The sequence below is a fragment of the Phyllostomus hastatus genome, unplaced genomic scaffold (assembly GCF_019186645.2).
Source record: "Phyllostomus hastatus isolate PE091 unplaced genomic scaffold, TTU_PhHast_1.1 phas_contig_125, whole genome shotgun sequence".
In the NCBI taxonomy this organism is placed as follows: Eukaryota; Metazoa; Chordata; class Mammalia; order Chiroptera; family Phyllostomidae; genus Phyllostomus; species Phyllostomus hastatus.
The window spans coordinates 117,887-136,611 of NW_025333560.1; the positions used below are offsets into that span (position 1 = coordinate 117,887).

At 47.9% G+C, this 18,725-nt stretch overlaps 1 pseudogene; it reads right to left on the minus strand.

Annotated features, from left to right (window-relative positions):
• LOC123825107 overlaps window positions 1-18,454 on the minus strand; it is a 38,601-nt pseudogene extending 20,147 nt beyond the window's left edge.
• Between the last annotated feature and the right edge of the window lie 271 nt (window positions 18,455-18,725).

An 18,725-nucleotide genomic window follows, 5' to 3' on the forward strand; every position in this document is an offset into this window, starting at 1 on the left:
TTTGGACTCTTTAAAAAAAAGATTTATTTATTTATTTTTAGAGAGGGAAGGGAGGGAGAAAGAGAGAGAGAGAGAGACATGAATGTGTGGTTGCTGGGGGCCGTGGCTTGCAACCCTGGTATGTGCCCTGACTGGGAATCGAACCTACAATGTTTCGGTTCACAGCCCGAGCCCAATCCACTGAGCTATGCCAGCCAGGGCTCTACATGTTTGGATTCTTTAGATTCCACATATTCATGAGATGATTCAATCTTTCTCTTTATCTGCCCAATGGATCTCACTTAGCATAGTGCCCTAAGGTTCCATCAGTGCTCTCATGAAAGCCTGGATTTCCTTTGCTCTTGTGGCTGATTCACATTGCATTCCATTGACACTTGGACATCCCCAAAAACCACCCATGAGAGCATTCTGAACGTGTTTTACACCAAGGCAACACTCCTCCAAGCTGTCCCTTCACATGCCAGTGGATTGATCCCAAGTAATGAGATTTCTGCAAAAATGAGACTGGTGACACCTGGGGAAGAGAGAAGGAATTGTGGGGTCCAGAGAGCCTGGCAGGTTTATATTCTCCACATGTGTCTCACTTTCCCCACTTATTTAGTGATGGAATATATGTCAAGCCCTGTGAACTGAACTTTTGAGGGTTCAATAACATTCATCTGGTAATGTTGCTATTAGAAATTTTAAAAAATTGTATTAGGAGACGTTGGAGGAGGGCATGAGGTTTTAGATGCATGGACCCAAAGCACCATGGCGGGTGGACCCTCATATCACAGAGCTGAGAGTGAAGAGAGCCATGGCAGGGAGAGAAAATACACATTGAGTGGAGGAAGCATCCTCAGCCCCAGGGCTGAATTAGGGATGGGGCATGGAGCTTGGGGACATCCCCCTGCCATCTCCTTTGATCCACACTCAGACCTGAAAGAGAGTCTGGAACTTCCTGAAGCTGAAGTTCTCTACAAACAAGGCAGTGTAGCCTCCCCAGTCTCTCTTGCTGCCCTATCCCCATATCCCGACAACTGACCAAAGCAGAGAAGAGCAGGGAGGATGGACATCACGCTGTCCACTCTGAGTGCTCCTGTTCTGTAGGTGGGTAAGACACTGGGCCTGAAAGAGATGTATAGGATGTGGTGAGTCAGGGGCTGCTGCCACCCTTCTTGGTTCCCACCCATGTGGACCCACAGCAAGGGGATGGCCCCACCCTGGGCCTAGCTCTGGGTTTTTCCATGATGAGGGTTCAGGGTTCTCTTCACCCTTCAGGAGACACTTGGCACAGATCTGGGGTCTCTTCTCACTGCCAGGATCCTCTGCCTGGTCTCTGCTCCTGCTCAGAGAGGGTGGGACCCAGGCTCTGGTCCTCAGTTCAACTCTGATGGCCTTGTTGTAAGTAGGACAATCACTTACTTTTCTCAGCCCTGCACAAGTGAAATAGAGTTTTAGACTTTGACTAGTCAAGAAACAAATAATTAGTGATCACCTACTTCCTGCCAGGTATTTGTGCCAGACCCAGAAATACATCTGTGATCCAGGAGACCCACTTCCTGTTTTTAAAACTCTGATTAGAAGAATATGGGAAGTCTAAGGCTATTATTTTAGTTAAATTATTTGCAAAGGAGAAATAAGTGAAAATATAAGAATAAGTGGAGACCATGATTAGAACAACTGTGGTTGGGGGTATGGGTGTTTGAAGAGGGAGAAACTAAACAAGTGAATTAGAGAACATTCTAGAGAGGAAGAAACATTCCAGAGAACCCTTGAGACATGGAGATTGTCCAAAAGGGAGGCAGAGAGGTTGAGGTGGTGGTTGGTCATGTGGGTGCTGTCCATCGTGCATGGATGTTGGATCACATCTGTAGGACAAGGGGAGTATGTGAGGAATGGACTGTGATGGACAGATTGTGTTATCAAAGTCCTGTGTGCTCTGTGTCCCAAAAGGACTGGATACATGCAGTATTTGTTAGGAAAAAGGAAATATCAGTATTTGCTGAACTCCAACATTGTGTCTTCAACTATGTTCCATAAATATCTTTCCTGAATATATCACATGATTCTCACATACCCCTAGCGGTCATGAACACATTCAGAGAAGAGAAATAAAATGATGCTAGCCCATTGGTATTTCTCATTCTGTGACTATCTCTGGGGGATTGAAGTGATTACTGGGTCTATATGGCTCTGGAACAGCCTATATGAGAAAAAGAGAGAAGTGTGGAGTGGCAGATTATGTGTGAGTCTGTGTGAGTAGATAGTGTAAACATGTGTATGCATGTGAATGTGCATGTTTGGGTCTGAGCATGTGTGTATGTGAATTTATATGTGTATTTGTGTGTGTAAGTGCATGTGTGTGTGACTGTGTTCCCACAGGTAGCTGCACGTATCTTACTGAGGGAAACAGAAGTGTGAGCTGAGGATGGAGGGTCACATCTGGATGATCATGAATAGTTTTCAGTTCAGCAAGAATTGTCTGGATTTGCTCTGAAGACTGTGAGGACCATGGAAGAATTTTCAGCCAATAATGGACAGATTTTGAAACTAAAGTTAGACTCGTATGTGAATGGTGAACAGGAGAAGGGAGTGAGGACTTAGAGCTGAGAACCCAGGCAGGTGGTGGATGTGACCACTGCCTTGGGGAGGAGAAAGGTGACCTTCCCTCTCTGCCTCATTGACTGCATACCCGATGGAGCCCTCATGACAGAGAGCCAGGGAGAGGGGCAGGGGTGACCCTGGAGTCTGTGCAAACACTCTGCTCCCACAGGAGAGCTCAGTGCTCCCTCCTGGCCCTGGAACACAGGGGCTGCATCTCACACTCTTTCCACCTGACTCTGTGTCTCTGTGAGACATGGGCTCTTTCTCTCTCCCTCTCCTTGAGGTGAACCATTTGGTTCATTTCTGCTTCTTCAGAGCACCTTTGATGTTGGGCATCACTCTCCTCTTCAACCTCTGGAGAGTCTTCAGTATTCAGACAAGATGATATTCATGAGTGTTTTTACTAGAAGGCAGTAAACACACACACACATGCGCATGCATGCTCGCGTGTACACACACACACACACACACACGCGCGCGCGCTTTAAATATCAATTGTTGCAATATCACATCCTGAATGGCTGAAGGACCCTTGAGCCTGCTTCCTCTGTTGCTCTCACTTCCCTTATTTATACCCCAGTGATACTACCTTCCCCCACAAGTGAGGTCAGAATTCACCCTATTTGAGGTATGGGGGGAAGGAAACCAGCCATTTGGATTTACATGAAGATGTTGGAGGTTTCAGAACCTGAAAAGCAGATAAACCTCATCCAGTGAAGGAAGGATCAGACTCAGACCACAGTACAGGGTCACGTGATCACGACAGAGTCCCTCGCAGTGCAGGGAACAGACTGTAGACGTCTGACCACTCGGTGCTGGGCCAGCTGGGGGAGTCTGGGGAACACGACTGACTTCATACCTGCCTCACTCTGTTACAGGGTGCAGCCAAGAGGGGGGACCCCAGATGGGCATTTGAGATGGGGTCCGGAGCTTAAGGTGTCCAGGAGATTTTAAGATGTCTCCATCCCCCCACCCAGGGTGTGGGTTGGGGGAAGGGACAAATGGAGCAGGGCCATTGAGAGCTGTTTTGCATAGCAACAGCCTTGCAGCTACCCTCTGGCATGGTCATTTAACATATCTATAGCCTTTGGCTGGTAGCTTAGATATGTTAAATAGCTGTGATCATCTCTGAGCTGGGGGAATGGAAGTAACTTCCCCACCGAGATGTGATTGGGGGCAGATCCTCCAAGCTACAGCACCTGCATGGGAGCTCTGAGAAGATTGGCTCCAGGACATGGGGCCACACCTGCCCAGACTCATGATGGCAGCCCAGTAAAGCTGGAAGGATATGAATTCTGGCAAGTGAAGCCGAGTGTGGGAGGAGTCAGAAATGAGGCTGCAGAGGAAGATTGGCCGCGGGGATTTAAAAACCCAGACTTGGCGGCCATTGAGAGGAAGGAAAACCGTGCTGCCTTGGGAAGGAGAACCATGCTGCCTTGAGAAGGAGAGCCATGCGCAGCCCTGAGAAGGGGGAGAACCACGTGGCTTTGGCAGAGTGAGGACTCTCCCTTCCCACAGCCCTGAGAGGGAGAACCACGAGGCCTGGACAGAGTGGGGACCCCCACAGCTTTAGAAGGGGAACCACCACCTGGTTTTAGCAGAGATCCCGGCGACTCAGCCGAGGGTGCCGGGAACCCAGGGAGGTCTCCCAGTCGAGATGGAGGACTAACTAAGAACCAGAGGACTGTCTGAGCCATGGACTTCATTTTCCTTTCCTGAGATACGGTACTCTGGACTGGGCAAAGGGGGAAGGAAGGAAGGACTGTGTCTGTGTGGGGGTGTTTTAAGGGACTTTAAGATTTTTGATGAAGACATTAGGTCACTACTTGAAGTCTGTATAGCATTAAATAAACATTTCCTTTCCTTTTCATGAATCTCTGGCATTGAGAGATGTCTTTCCTCGGGTGGCAGACATAAACGGACCCGGGGCCTTCTTTCAATAATAGTATATCGTCCCAGGCCCCCCTTGTCTGTTCTGTAACAACTCCATTAACCTTTCTTCTTTACCTCCAACCCTGCCATGTTAAGCTGCACTTATAGCTAAAACATATATATTGCTCATTAACTATTCTGTCTTTAAAAACATCTTTTTTATTGATTTATATTTAGGGACAGGGGAAGATAGCAAGAAAGAGAGAGAGAGAAACATCAATGTGTGGTTGTCTCTCATGTGCCCCACCCTCACCACTGGGGACCTGGCCCACAACCCAGGCACATGACCTGACTGGGAATCAAACCAGAGACCCTTTAGTTTAAAGGGACTGAGTACTGACTCAGTCCACTGAGCCTCACCAGCCAGGGCCTTTTCTTAAAAACTTACTGAAGCTAAGGCCTTCCAATCTGTTTGCAGCCTGCCAGACACCTGCCCAGGGGCCAGGTATCCTGGAGGTGAGAGGAGGGAAGACATGGTTTTGTGAGGGGCATCCCACCCACCTAGGCCCAGCCTGTTCTCTAAAGGAATGAAGCTGCAGGGGGGTTCCTGCAGTGGAGCCAGGCAGAGGTCGAACCAGGTCACCCCAGTCATATTTTTACCACGTGTCACTGTGTTTTTAAGGCATTGTATGGCGTCCATTCGTATGGGGTCCATTGTATGGGATCCTGATGCCAGGATCTGGGTCAGAGAACGGGGTGACAGTGTCTCACAGTAAAGACCATTTTCTAGGTTTGGTGTCTTAAAGCATCAGCTCAGGGTCTCCCTACCCACACGGTCCCCGGACAGAGAGCCATGCTCTCCCACGACCATCTGCCTGGTTGTGCTTGAACTCACACCCTGATTCCACACACACCCATGCTCACAATCACAGACAGAAACCCAGACGCACTCACCTCCACCCCCAAGCCTGCACCCATGTCCAGGAAACAGCAAGCTCGCCTTTTCTGTGGTATGAACGTTAGAATAACAACAGCGGGGTTTGTGGACAGTTGTCTCTGTGGGCTTTCCTGTGTGAGTGTGCAGAGAGCAAACCACAGTGACCTTATAAGGGACACTGCCATTTTTGAAAGTGTCACTCGTCATTGAGAAGGTACTGGAGTGTGCACTGTCAGGGACAGTAAGTTTCCATAATTGCCTGTGACGATGAAATTACTCAAGCCCCAGAATTGTGTGCACTTTTCCTTAAGTTTCATACAACACACGGTTGAGCAGGGCCTGTCACCCAAGCTGGGATGAGTTTCCAGGTCACAGGGTGCTGGGTCCTAAGCTCAGGGCTCTGGTCAGCCCCCAAACACAAGCTGTGCTGTTCCTGGACAGGATGCACTTGGTGGGTTTGTTCAAATGCTCTTTTACAACAAAGGAAGGGAAAAGAAATGATGTTAAGATTACCCACATCTTCCAAAAAACAGTTACAGATTGATGCGTGGGTCACTCGCCAGCAGTGACCACAGAACGCTGCAGATGGCTCGACGATAAACATGCGAGAGAAAAAAAAACATGCAGAGACAAACTAGTTTCTGTGGAGAAGTAGGGACGAAATGGCCACCCCCCTTCTAGTGGGGAGCGCGCCGATTTACCATCCATACCTGCTTTTATTGGGCTCATTTTGCATAATAATTCAGGTAAAGTACAATACTCATTAGGGGGAAGTAAGGAACCATAGAAAACAAGGAACTCTGCCGGTCTATTTTTGAGTTGGTGTCAAAGAGCTGTAAGACTTTGAGGAACAAATTAACTTCCTCCTTGGACCCCTTTCATTCAACTGAGAGCATTCTAAACAAAGAAGGTTTCACAGTAATTTACATATTCTTTCTTAGGCCTGATCACCCAGGGAATCCACCCTTTTCAGCACAGAGCTGCACCACCCTGTCATTGTTTCAGGCTTAGGTGGAGCACGGAAACCAAGGCAACCAAGAGATAAGGATATTTTCTCCCAGACGATGGAGAACTCAGTCTATGTCAAAGCTGAGGAGCGAGGGTCCATCACCCCCTTTTTGCTGCAGTCCCCCCAAGTCCTTCTTTTGGGGGGGGCCTCCCAAAGTGATCGTGCTTGTCTTAGGTCGTTCCCCCCTTGGGGAATCTTACCCATCTTTGGCTAACCGGCCAAGCTTTTTGGGGTTCAGTTATGAATAAAGCAGCAGAAGCAGCATTCCTGCCAGGGAGATAAGCTTTTGTCTCCTTGCTGGCTTACAGTTCCAAAGGCATTCCCTTAGCCTTAGCCTAGGTGGGGGTTTCAGATTCTGATACCAGTCAGAGCGGTTCCCAACAACAGATCCCAAATACCTTTTCTAGAAAACAGGCAAATAAACCAACAAAAAGGTGAAATGGGGTCAAAGTAAAGTAGCATCATGACTTAGAAGAGATGGGTGGAGGGGTCAGCAAGACTCTGTCTCTGGGCAGCTGGTAATAATTTGCCCTTGTCAGTGTGGTCTGCTCCCCATGGACAGTGTGAAAGCATTTTCTTTCTTCAGACTTTTGAGGCATCTGGTTACCCTGCTCTGGGGGGAGTCACTCAGAACTTCCCTTTCACTCCCAGTCAGTCCTGAAGCCGACAGGTGAGCCTGCTCTTCACTGGACTTTGGAGCCAGATTTCAAATGACATAGAAACACTGTTCTGCCTAAATATGTCTTCCAGGCTGAGCTCCGTATTTGGGGCTTCCTCTTCCTATGGATTATCCTCCGTCAACACAGTTGTTTTGTATTTAGCATGGCAGACTGTGAGCCCTTACTTGTGTCCAGGGAAAGGAGAACATTCACACTGCTTGTGGATCCCCTCACCTCAGGGCTAAGGTGCTGCATGGAGGTTAATTTTGTACCTTTACTGCAGCCTGTGGGGGGAGCCACGGTGGTCACTATAGGGATTCAGCAAAGCTCACAGCACAAGACATCCCTGGGGGGGGACTTCTGGCCAAGATGGAGGCATAGGTAGATACACTTTGCCTCCTCCAACAACCAAAAGAAGGACAACAACGAGTTTAAAAACAACAACAACAAAAATAAACAGAACTTCCAGAAAGTCAAACTGTATGGAAGTCCAAAAACCAAGAAGTTCAAAAAGAAACATTCATCCAGACCTCTAGGAGGGGCAGAGATGGGAAGCTGGGGCAGAGAGGACTCACAGCAAGGTGGTGGCTAGAGAACTGAATCAGGCAGCAGCTGGTGGACCAGGTGAGGTCACCAGCGGCTTGTGGAGTGGGCAGTCCCACATGTGCATGCAGATAAACCAGGAGAAACAACTGGGGAGTGAGACAGACCACACAACCCAATGCTCCAGTGTAGGAAGAGAGAGCCTCAAAACCTCAGAAGAAACTCTCAGCCTCACAGGATAGTCTGTGGGAGAGACTCACAGGGTCCTAGAATGTACACAAAACCACCTGCCTGGGAATCAGGACCAGAAGGGCTCAACTTGATTGTGGGTAGCAGAGGAAGTGACTGAAAGCCCATTGAGAGCTGAGCAAACAGCATTGTTCCCTCTCAGACACCTCTGCAACAAACAATACCACAATATGGCCATGTAGGTTGTCCTGCCCTGGCGAATACCTAAGTTTCTGCCCCTTACTACATAACACTTGTGCTAAGACAAGAAAATATGGTCCAAGTGAAAAAACAGATTGAAGTTCCAGAAAAAGTTTGGGGGTCCAAGAACATGGACAGAGAGGTTCCCTCAATGGCTACCCTTGGAAAAGATTGTTGTCTCAGGTTTGCTTAAAACTTCTGCTCGGGGGACAAGCCATGGACCTGACAGGAGCTTGGCCACTTCAAAGACCTCCTCGTTCGATTGGGTGGTGTTGGGGATGGGGGGGTGGGGGGCTGTGGACTCTGAGAGGAAAATGCTTGGTGTGTCCTTTGGTTGGAACGTGCTGGAGGCACCATGGTCTTGATGACCTTTGTTCTCGTCAGGGTCCCACAAACCCCCTGAGTGGACCCATCACAAGGGTGCACAGGCAGAGCTGTGCCAGGATCACAGAGTCCCAAGAATTGTCCTGCTGCTGCTTTGTGAAGCTCATGGTCCAGCATGATGGAGCATGGAGAGCCAGCAATTAGAAGTAGCTTGTTGGTCATGTGAGTGTGGTGGCACAGAGCCTCTGGGGACAAGAGTAACTAAGACCATGAGGAAGAGATGCTGCAGTGAAAGTAATGTCTGTACCGAAATGCTGTAGAAATCTAGGAATGTGTCCAGTGGAGGAACAGCACATTCCAACTTCAAGAGCTGAGCAGGATTTTTTATTGTATGCAGCACTCTGGGTTGTTTCTGTAAATGCTGATTCAATTAGAAAGTAAAGGAATAAAGGGTTAAGACAGGGAGATCTACAGAAGCCAACATTCACAGGTGCACTGTGTGCTAAGAACAGATGTTTGGATTTTCTCCAGAAGATAGTAGTTGCAAAAAAAAAATGCACAAACAGCAGGTGGGAGTCTCAGAATTTGTGGGACACTATACATGGCAGAAATTTTTATGAATTTGAGACATGATAAGACATCCCAGGACATTCAGCTTGTTGCTCACATGTCACTAGAGATGGTCATCTCATAACAGAAGTTAAATATGACCATTTCCTGCAGGTCTCTTGCATCAGACTGAGACCCACAAGAATGTGGACTCTTCCTTTCTGGGCATCATGAGTCTACAACAGCTATCACATGCTGCAAAGATGACCACTCCTGTAGTTGCTCTGTGGTATATGACATTCCTAAGTGACATGAATGTGCAGTTGCTGAGAACTTGGGTTCAGGCTAGTGTCGCTGTGGAACTAAGGTTAGAATTTTATTTAATCTGGGTGTTTCCAAAGAAATGAAACATTAATTTGAAAGGATATATGCATCCCCCATGTTCACTGCAGCATTATTTATAAGAGCTAAGATATGGAAGCAACCCAGGTGCTCATCAATAGATGAATAGATAAAGAAGTGGTACATATATACAGTGGAATATTACTCAGGCTAAAAAAGAATAAATTCTGGCCCTTTGGGACAACATGAATGGTCATAGACTCATTGTGCCAAGTGAAATAATTCAGACAGAGAAAGAAAAATGACATATTATTTAACCAGAATTTTTTTCTTTTTCCACAGCTTTTTGAGGAATAATAACAGGAATTGTGTATATTTAAAGTGTACATCTTGGTGTTTTGGTATATATGTACACTCTGAAAAGAGCACCACACTTGAAATAGTAACATATACGTCACCTCTCACAGTTTCCATTTTTTTTGTGTGTGTGTGGAGAACACACAAAATTTCCAGTGTATAATTCATTATTTTGAACTATGACCAACACTCTGTACATTAGGTCTCCAGAATGTATTTATCATACAACAGAAAGTTTACATGTATTGACCAATATTTTCTTCTCCCAATCCCCAGCCTCTGGTAATCACCACTCTCCCCTATTTTACTTGAGTTCAGATCTCTAAAATATTTATTGTACATATAAGGGAAATCATGCAGGATTTACCTCACTGTGTCTTGCTCATGTCACTCAGCAAATGCCCTCCTGGTGCATCCGTGTTTTCTCAAATGGCAGCACTTTCTGCTTTTTATGGCTGAAGAGTATTCTATTGTGCATCTATATACCACAGCTGCCTTATCCATCATCCACTGGTGGAAAAGTGAGGTGGTTTCCATGTCTCTGCTGTGGTGAATAACCCTGCAGTGAACCTGGAAGTGCAGATATCTCTTTGTGATCCTGGCTTCATGTCCTCTGAATAGAAACTCACAGTGAAAGTGCTGGATCCTATAAAAGTTCTAAGCTGTGCACATCGATAGTTACAGAGTAGTCTTGGGGATGTCAAGTCCAGCCTAGGGAACAGAGTTGCCAAAGAACATAGATGCATAACCCATGGACATGGACAACAGTGTGGGGACTGCCTGAGGGACTTGGGGGTTGCTGGGTGGGGGGGGCAAAGGGAAAAACTTCGGACAACTGTAATAGCACAAACAATAACATATAATTAAATGAAGAAAGTTCTATTTTCAATTTTTGAGGAACTCAGCACCAGCTGCAGGGTCTGTCGGTGGGCTGGCTGTTGAAACCCACACATCACTTACCCTGAACCCTCCCCATTTTCTTGTTCTCACCTGCCCCCAGAGGATCCAGCTTGCAGACCCCTCAGCCAGACAGAGGCTGGCCCTTGGGCAGTGATAGAAAGGCTGTGGGGAGGAGGCTTCCGTCCTCCCCGCCCCCCACAGGAGAAAATGCAGGTGGAGGGAGTTTCCCTGTGCAGAGACCCACAGGTGGGAGGGCCGATGGGGGTACAGTGAAGGTGTTCTTCTCACCCTTTTCAACATGATTGTTCTTGAGTTTTTTACTCCATGGGGATGCTGGTGCTGGGACTTCACACCTTCACCTCAGAGTGTGAATGTAGTTTTGTGTCCATGGATGGTGGTTAAATTGTGGCTTCTGTGGGTGAGCAGAGCCAAGACTTCTTATCTCTCCCCCATCTTGCTGACATTGGTCACTGGCATTTTCATGGTCATTCTCCTAATGACTGACCATGGGGGAGCATGTTTTCCTGAGCTCATTTTTTTCATTTACAGAGCTTGTCTTCTTTGCAGAATATCTTTTTAGTGGAAATGCCTACTCAAGTACTTTGACCACTTTTATGAATTGGATTTTTTTTTCTTTTGTGTGTGTGTGTGTTTGAGTTATAAGTATGCTTTAGAAGCTCTGGGCCAGATCATTATCAGATATAATTTGTAAATATTTTCTTCAGTTTTGTATGTCATTTTTTTTCTCATTCACTTGATAGTGTTCTTTGATTCACATACATTATTATTTTGATAAAATCTAACTTTTTTTTTGTTTATTGTGCGTTTGGTGTCATTTCTAAGACAATGTAAGTAATCCCACACTCATGATGGTTTACCCATTTGATCCTAAGTTTTGTAATGCTAGCTGTTATGCTGATCCATTTTGGGTCATTTTGGTGTGGGGTGTGTAGTATCCATCTTCATTCTTTTGCATTTTTTTGTACATTCATTTATCCAACACCATTTGTCAACCACTATGGGTCTTATTGACACTGAGTCTGTTTTTCAAAGTCAGGCATCCAGGAAGTTTCCATCTGGAATGGAATGAAGTCAAGCCTGACCTCAACGTCTGGCATCTCCTGCCCACTGCTGCCTTCCCCTGAGTCCTCCTTAGTGGGGTCCAGGAGGAGATGAGGAATCCTGAGTACTGTTCAGTCTGCAGTCAAAACCTGTGTGATCCCAAAAGAGTGCCTGATGGAGCTAAACCCCATTCTGTGAAATAACCCACACCTCCACATTGGTGACCTACAAACATCCAGATGGGTAGAGCAACGTGGGATCAGAAGCTGCTGTGGACATTTAACATGGTCAGTTGCATGTCAGGTGGTGATGCACAGGGTGTCTTCTGAGATCCAGTGTCTGCTTAAAGCAGGGACTCCTCATTTGGTTGGACTTAGTGCAGCTGGTAGGGCAGGTGCTGATCATGTTTGGAGGCAATCATATTGCCAGCATGACACGTTTTCTCTAACACATCAACAGCCATTTTTAGGAAGTGCACTGCCTAGGTTAGCCCATGGACTTTACCATCCTACTTCATGACAGCTCACTAAATTGTGTGAAGATATAGAGAAGTCACCAAATAGAAAGATAGTGTTTCCTATAATGACAACAGGACTTAGGAGTCACCTATTGAAAGTCACAAAGAACATTTGAAAAACCTTCAACATTGCACTGTGTTTAACTTCTAAACAGATCATAAGGGATCCATCCCTACTTTTGTTCATAGGGCTTTCCTTAGGTGTCTCTGCCTGAGTGACAAATGGTATCTCTTTCTGAAGGTTGCATAATGGAACGGCCCTGCCTCCCTTCTTTTGAGAATCCTCTTTCATCAACTCACCAGCATGTTTGAAGATTGACATGCATTATTTTGGTGATTTAATTTGTGCTTTTGCACTGCCATGCAGTAGGTCATGGTGAACAAATACCACCCATTTTTCTTTTTTATTCATGGGGTTTTGTGACATGTGCTTGCTTTATGAGGGTCACACTGGTCCACGTTCTTGTGAGTGTAACTGGTGCCTGCATATACAGCTTCTCCAGCATGTGTATGTTATGGTCAGAACTCTGTGTCTCCTCCTTTTACTTAGATAATTCCAATGTACTCCCCAAACAGTTGAAGTAATTTTTATCTCCACCACAAGTATACTTGAATTCTGAGCCCATTTGTTTTCATATTGTTGTTTTTTTTAATTCTTCTGTGAATATCTGGGATTCTGTTGTCACAATTTCACTGACACTGTGCCCTCACACTGCAGTAGGAATGATCATCATCTCTATAATATTATGAAATGCAGGTCAACAGAGAGCGTGTGGGGAGGTGTGGGGCAGATAGCTCTTACTCGGTGGTGATGATGACTCTGCCGTCTCCCAACTCTGCACTCAGTGAAGTCACATTGGCATTTTGAGTTGGTCATGAAGGGATAATTTACACCACAGTAACTGTCAAACATGACCAGTCAGAACTCTCTAAACGTGTGTTTTCAGAGAGGCACACTGCCAGGCTGTCCCTTCAAGGGATGACATTTCTGGGGAAACGACACACAGGGCATCTCATGGAGATGGGAAGGACTTTGGGAACAGAAAGGGTGGTGGCATTGGTTTGAATCTATCTGACATAGTTCATTTAATCAGTTATTGAGTCCATGTTAACCCTGTGAACTGATGAGATATAGATTCAATAATGCTTATCTGGTAATGTGATTAGAAATAAAGAACATTTTATTACAGAACAGTGGAAGAGAGCATGAGGTTTTTGATGTGTGTACTCAATACAATCATGTGGGAGGACACTCATGTGAGAAAACAAGGGGGGTCATTACAGACAGTCGGCAAAGATAAAGAGAGAAAAGAGACATTTAATGGAGGAGGAGCCCTGTACAGGGAGCACTCAGACACTCCCTGCACCCAAAACTTGTTCTCTCCCCTGGACACATAGCAGACAGTTTCCCCACCTGTGGTCCAGACTGTCCTTCACCAACTTGTGGGTCATCAGATGGGCTCCACAGCTCCCCAACTCTGAACAATACCCTGTCCCCTCTGTGCTCACGTCCTGGCTGCAGTGTGGGTCCTTTTCTTGCTGTTCTGAGCCTGAAGTAGCAGCTCCCTTAGGACCACCAGGACCAATACAGCCACGCCCATTTGGACAGAGTCTTCATTGTGCAGTCTTGGGAGTAGAAGGTTAGGAAATGTGGGCAAAAAAGTCACAGAGGTGAGAGGAGACCAAAGACACCCTAGGGCCTTGATTGTCCACACAAGACACCTGCCTCCATCTGGCAGGACCTGACCCTCTGTACCCAGCACCATAACTGAGAGTTTCTCCCACTCCCGACTCCTGGGGTCTGACTTGTTTTGTGATGGGCTGATGCTGTTGGCTGTCCCTGAGAATCATGAAATGAGGGTGTGAGTGAGGACTTGGGGAGACATGAGCCTCCCTCCTGGGGTCTGTGCTCCCCGATGCCCCCATTTCTCAGACTATAACTTTCACAGTCATGTCATGAGCCTGGACTGTACTCTGCCAGGTCCCTGCCTCCTCCTTGGATCATCTCAGCCTGCTGGCATCTCTGGATTCAGAGCTTGTTCTGAGTAACTTTGATAGGAGCTGTACCCAAGAGTTCAGGATGAGGGATGAAAGTGGTCTCCATCCAGAAATAAGTAAGAGCTGTGTGTTCTGCATTTAGTGGGAGGCACAGAACTCATGAGCTTATTCCCCTACCACTGAGAGATCTCACTAGCCCAACAGCTGGGGACCCAGGGTGCATGGGGGAGGTGCTGGTGTCAGGGGCTCCTGAGTGTCCTGTCTGTGTAAAACCCCCTGGGTCCTCTCATTTATTACTGCCTCAGACTCTGCAGGGACAGGGCCCTGGGCTGAGGGAACCCCAGAACTCGCTGCTGGAGGGGGAGCAAGCACACCCTGACTTTCCCTGTGTCCACGGTTCCCTTTAAAGATACTCAGTGGTGCTGTCTGGGTCGTTGAATCTAACTCCCAAGGCTGCCATCACTTGCGCTGGTTCATAGCCCATCAACAGAATCTCAGTGACCATATTCTCAGAAGACTGACCTGTCACAAGTGCACTTGTTGCATCCTCAAAAAAGGTTTGACAGAGAAGAATGTCTGGATGTCCTGTCTGTTGATGGGAGTTCTGCTGGCTTTTCTGCCAGGTTCTCCTGCTTGGTGGCACCAGCAGGTGCAGGTTCAGAAGAAGCTGTGGTGGACGCTGGAGAGACAGGTGCAGGGGTGGGAGTGGGAGCCAAAGCAGGGGCAGTTGGTGGGACCTGACCACAGGTGGGGCTGTGCAGGAGCCAACTGCTTCAGGTGCTTGCCACTGGGCAGGGCCTATGGCTGGGCAGGGCCCCAGGGTTAGCCCCATTCTTAGCACCCTGGTGAGGAAGGTGGTGGGCATGGGGGTGTCACATCTGCAATGCAGAGAGACCTCTTCTCCCACCCGAAACACCTGGGAGATAGGGTCGGGGTGGCCAAATGTGCAGGCCTGGGTTGCAGAGAGGCTGTGCGCATGTGCAGTTCCATCGTGACTGTTTTTGTACCAGGCTCAATTGCAGGCCAAAGGTTTTCAAGATTTTACTGTTAAGCATTATTTCCTTTGTGGAGCTTTTGAAAGATGCTTTGATACATGATAGAAAATTCCCTTTTACTTCTGAAGAGTTTTTCATTATATTTTGATGCTGTATTATAACAAAAGTTTTACATCTGTTGATAGGAATTTTTTTCATTTCATGTTTTAAAAAAATTTTTTTTATTTATTGTTAGAGAGGGGAAAGGAAGGAGAAAGAGAGGGAGAGAAACACCAATGCATGGCTGCCTCTCACATGCCCCTCAAGTGGGGACCCAGCCCACAACCCAGGCATATGCCCCAAACGGGACTCAAACCTGGGACTCCCTGGTTCACAGGTCGGTGCCCAATCCACTGAGCCACACCAGCCAGGGCTTTCTCATTTCCTTCTAATGTTACAGTTGTACTGATTGATGTTTTGAATATGAAAACAACCAGCATCCCTGAAATCACATTCCCGACCTGCCTGGTCGGGATGGCTGACACAGTTTATGCTTTGATGCATCATGCTGAAATTTTGTTTAGGACTCCGCACCTGAGCTCATGTGAGAGAGCTTCCTGTGAGGTCTCCCCTTTGTAGCTCCGTCGTTTATTTCTGGTCTGATAAAGTCGGCTGGGGCATGTGCCTTTCTTCTCTGTTGTCAGGAGATGGTTGTGTAAGACTGTGATACTTGTGTTGTGTGTATGTTTGTGTCTCTGTGTGTCCATGTGTGTATGTGTTTCAAACATGCATATGTGCTCAGAAGCATTTACCAGTGAAGGTTTTCAGACTTTGAGTTCAGTTTGCAGGAAAAATTTTTAATTACAAGGTCAATATAGTTAATACATATGACAGTGCAGAGTTTCACATCTCACCCCCCATACGAGTGAAGTCGTACAGTCCTTGTACTGTGGGGTCTGACTTACCCCATGTAGCATGGCATGCTCACGGTGCCTCCATGTCACCGCACTGACAGGATTTCATCTCTGTGGCTGAGTGACACTCCATCACACAGGTTGCCACACCTTCATCTCAGCACATGTGGGAGGACACTTAAGTGGTTTCTATGTCTTCGCCTTTTTCTTTTCTAAGATGTTCATTCATGGTTCTGAATGTTCCATTTTGTAGGTTTAATGTGTAGTATTTACACTATCATTCATTGAAAGCATTCTCTCACTTCTGTTTTGGTTCTAAATTCACACATCGATGCTTGAGAATTTTCTTTCTTTGATTCCAAAGTGTATGGATGTTAGTTATTTCTAACTGCAGAATCAGGGGACTCCCAGAGGGTCCCAGAAGCTGCTGGGGTCCATATTGGGTCTCCAAGCTGACTGGGGCCACTAGCTGGGAATCCTTGGGGGCATATCTGTACCTTCTGGGGTCCCTGCAGGCCCCCTCCCTGGAGTGTGTGACCAGGGTCCTCTCTGGGCTAGTGGACGGCCAGAGCAGCGTACACACTCGGCTTATCTGGGGGCTTCCTAGATGGGAAGGAAGGGGGTGTCCTTTTCTCCCGTCTGTGGGTCAAGTGCATCAGCTGGGCATAGGTCACATCCTGGGGGGCAGCAGATGCAACAGCCTGGATCAGGGGGGGACAGTGAGAGAAGAAAGATGGTTGGGGTTGGGGAATCCTGGGGCCTGAGGGAGGACGGGACACACTTGACTGTCAGTCATTTTTTTGCTTCTCTGCCCTTCATGGCCAGAGATCCCCATGAAAAAGAGGAAGGAGTGGTGGCCATTCCCTGCCTGAGCCTCGATGTTGAGAGGGTCACCTGTGTACATGTCACTCCCTGGGGGGTCATGACTGGGCCTGTTCTGCTGCAGAGAGACAGTGAGACAGAACTAGCATGTCCTTGACCCCATAGTTGAAACCCTCCAGTCACATGTCCATATGGTGTCAGAGTGACGACTTAAACTTCAGATCACATGAGGTCACTCTCCTGATGACATTGTGCAGGGACTCCCTCAGCCTTGGGACTCCTGGTGCTTCTGCGGATCTGCTCTTAATCTAACGCTGTCTGTTGCTCATTCAGCTCCTGCCTCAGGGCCTTTGCACCTGCTGTTTTCTCTGTTCTCCCCACCCCACACCCTCCTCCCCCTGCTCTTGACTCATTCTCCTTCAAAGCACTTGGCTTTCCAGGATGTCATCTGCCTGTTTGCAGGTGTCTCCCTCACCCACAGGGGAGCTCGAGGAGGGTGGGGACGGGCTGCTCAGGGCTGCACTGTGGCACCAACATAGACTCTGTAACCAGTGAACTCCTGCCATAGCTGCTGTGTGAGTGAGTGACAGGACCCTGGGACCTGCAGGTGGTTCACTCATTCAGGCCTCCTCCTGAGACCTGGGGGCTGCACAAAGGTCAGACAGAGGGCGAGGAACCAGCAGAGAGGACCACCCAGGAGGAGGCATGAGGTTACATGAAAGTGGGAGGAGTGAGTCACAGCAGGACGACCTGGTGCCCAGAAGGAGAGGTCAGTGTGGGTGCTGCTGAGATACTGGGGAGGTGAGGACAGGGAAGTGACCATTGGAGTCAACGGGGCAACAGGAAGGTCTTTGGTGGCCTGGACAGGAGCAGGGTTCTTACCTGAGGGTCCAGCTCCACACTCTCCCCAGGCTTTGGGTCCTTTATGACAGCATCTGCTGGAACAGAATGGGGTGTTTCTCCTGGCAGGGTTCCTGAGTTTTCAGGGCTACAGACCCACCTGCTCCCAGATGGGTCACTAACCCAGGGTGAGTTGACGGGCCTGGTCAGGCTGTGTGGATTTCAGTCCCTCTCACCCCTGACCCCCACAGCCTCCCAGGCTGTCCCCTGCCCCATCGCCTCCTGAAATCCCTGTGCCCCTCTCCTGAGGGCAGCTGTCCCTTCCTCTCACAGAGGGGCTCTTCCTGGGTCTCTGCAGCTGTGCTGGAAGACAGACCAAAGCCTCTGTCTGGGCTGGTCAAGAGGGCCAGTCTCAGCTTTGGGAGAGTAGGACCCCCTCTGGTGTGATTCCAGAGGAAAGAAGGAAACTTTAATACTTGCTTGTGCATATATTTCATGTTACAGAAGATTAAAAACAATAAAAAATTAACTTACACTCATTTGTACATCCGTGCTGACATTGAGTGTTTTCTTTCTAGATTTTCTGATGTGAGATTCTAGGGAGCTGTATTTCTCAGCTGACCTTCCCCATCTACTTGCTTCCTGTGGCAGGTTCTCTGAGCCCCTCTCTCCTGTGACCCAGGTCAACCCCTTCCTTACTCACCCAGTGTCCTGCCTTTGCTCTGACACCGATGTCGGAGGAAGAGGAAGAGGAGGAGGGAGAGCAGCAAGATGAGGGCCACTGAGACCCCAATCAGGATGTTCAGGGGCTGTTGGACACCTTGGGCAGGAGTGATGACATGAATGAGCCAAAATTGCCATTTAACGAACACCTACTGTGTGTGAGGCACAGGCTGGGGTCTGTAGTTCATCAACTCTGACCTCACAGCCCTCATGCACCAGGCATGGCTGACACACCACCCAGTCCACTGCAGCTCAGACAGGTTAGCCATGTGCCCCCAGGTCACCCAGCCTGGCTGGGACAGGGCTGGGACTGGACCCCCAGGATGTGGGTTCCCTGTGCTGTCCTCCTCCTGTCCCCCAGGTGGACA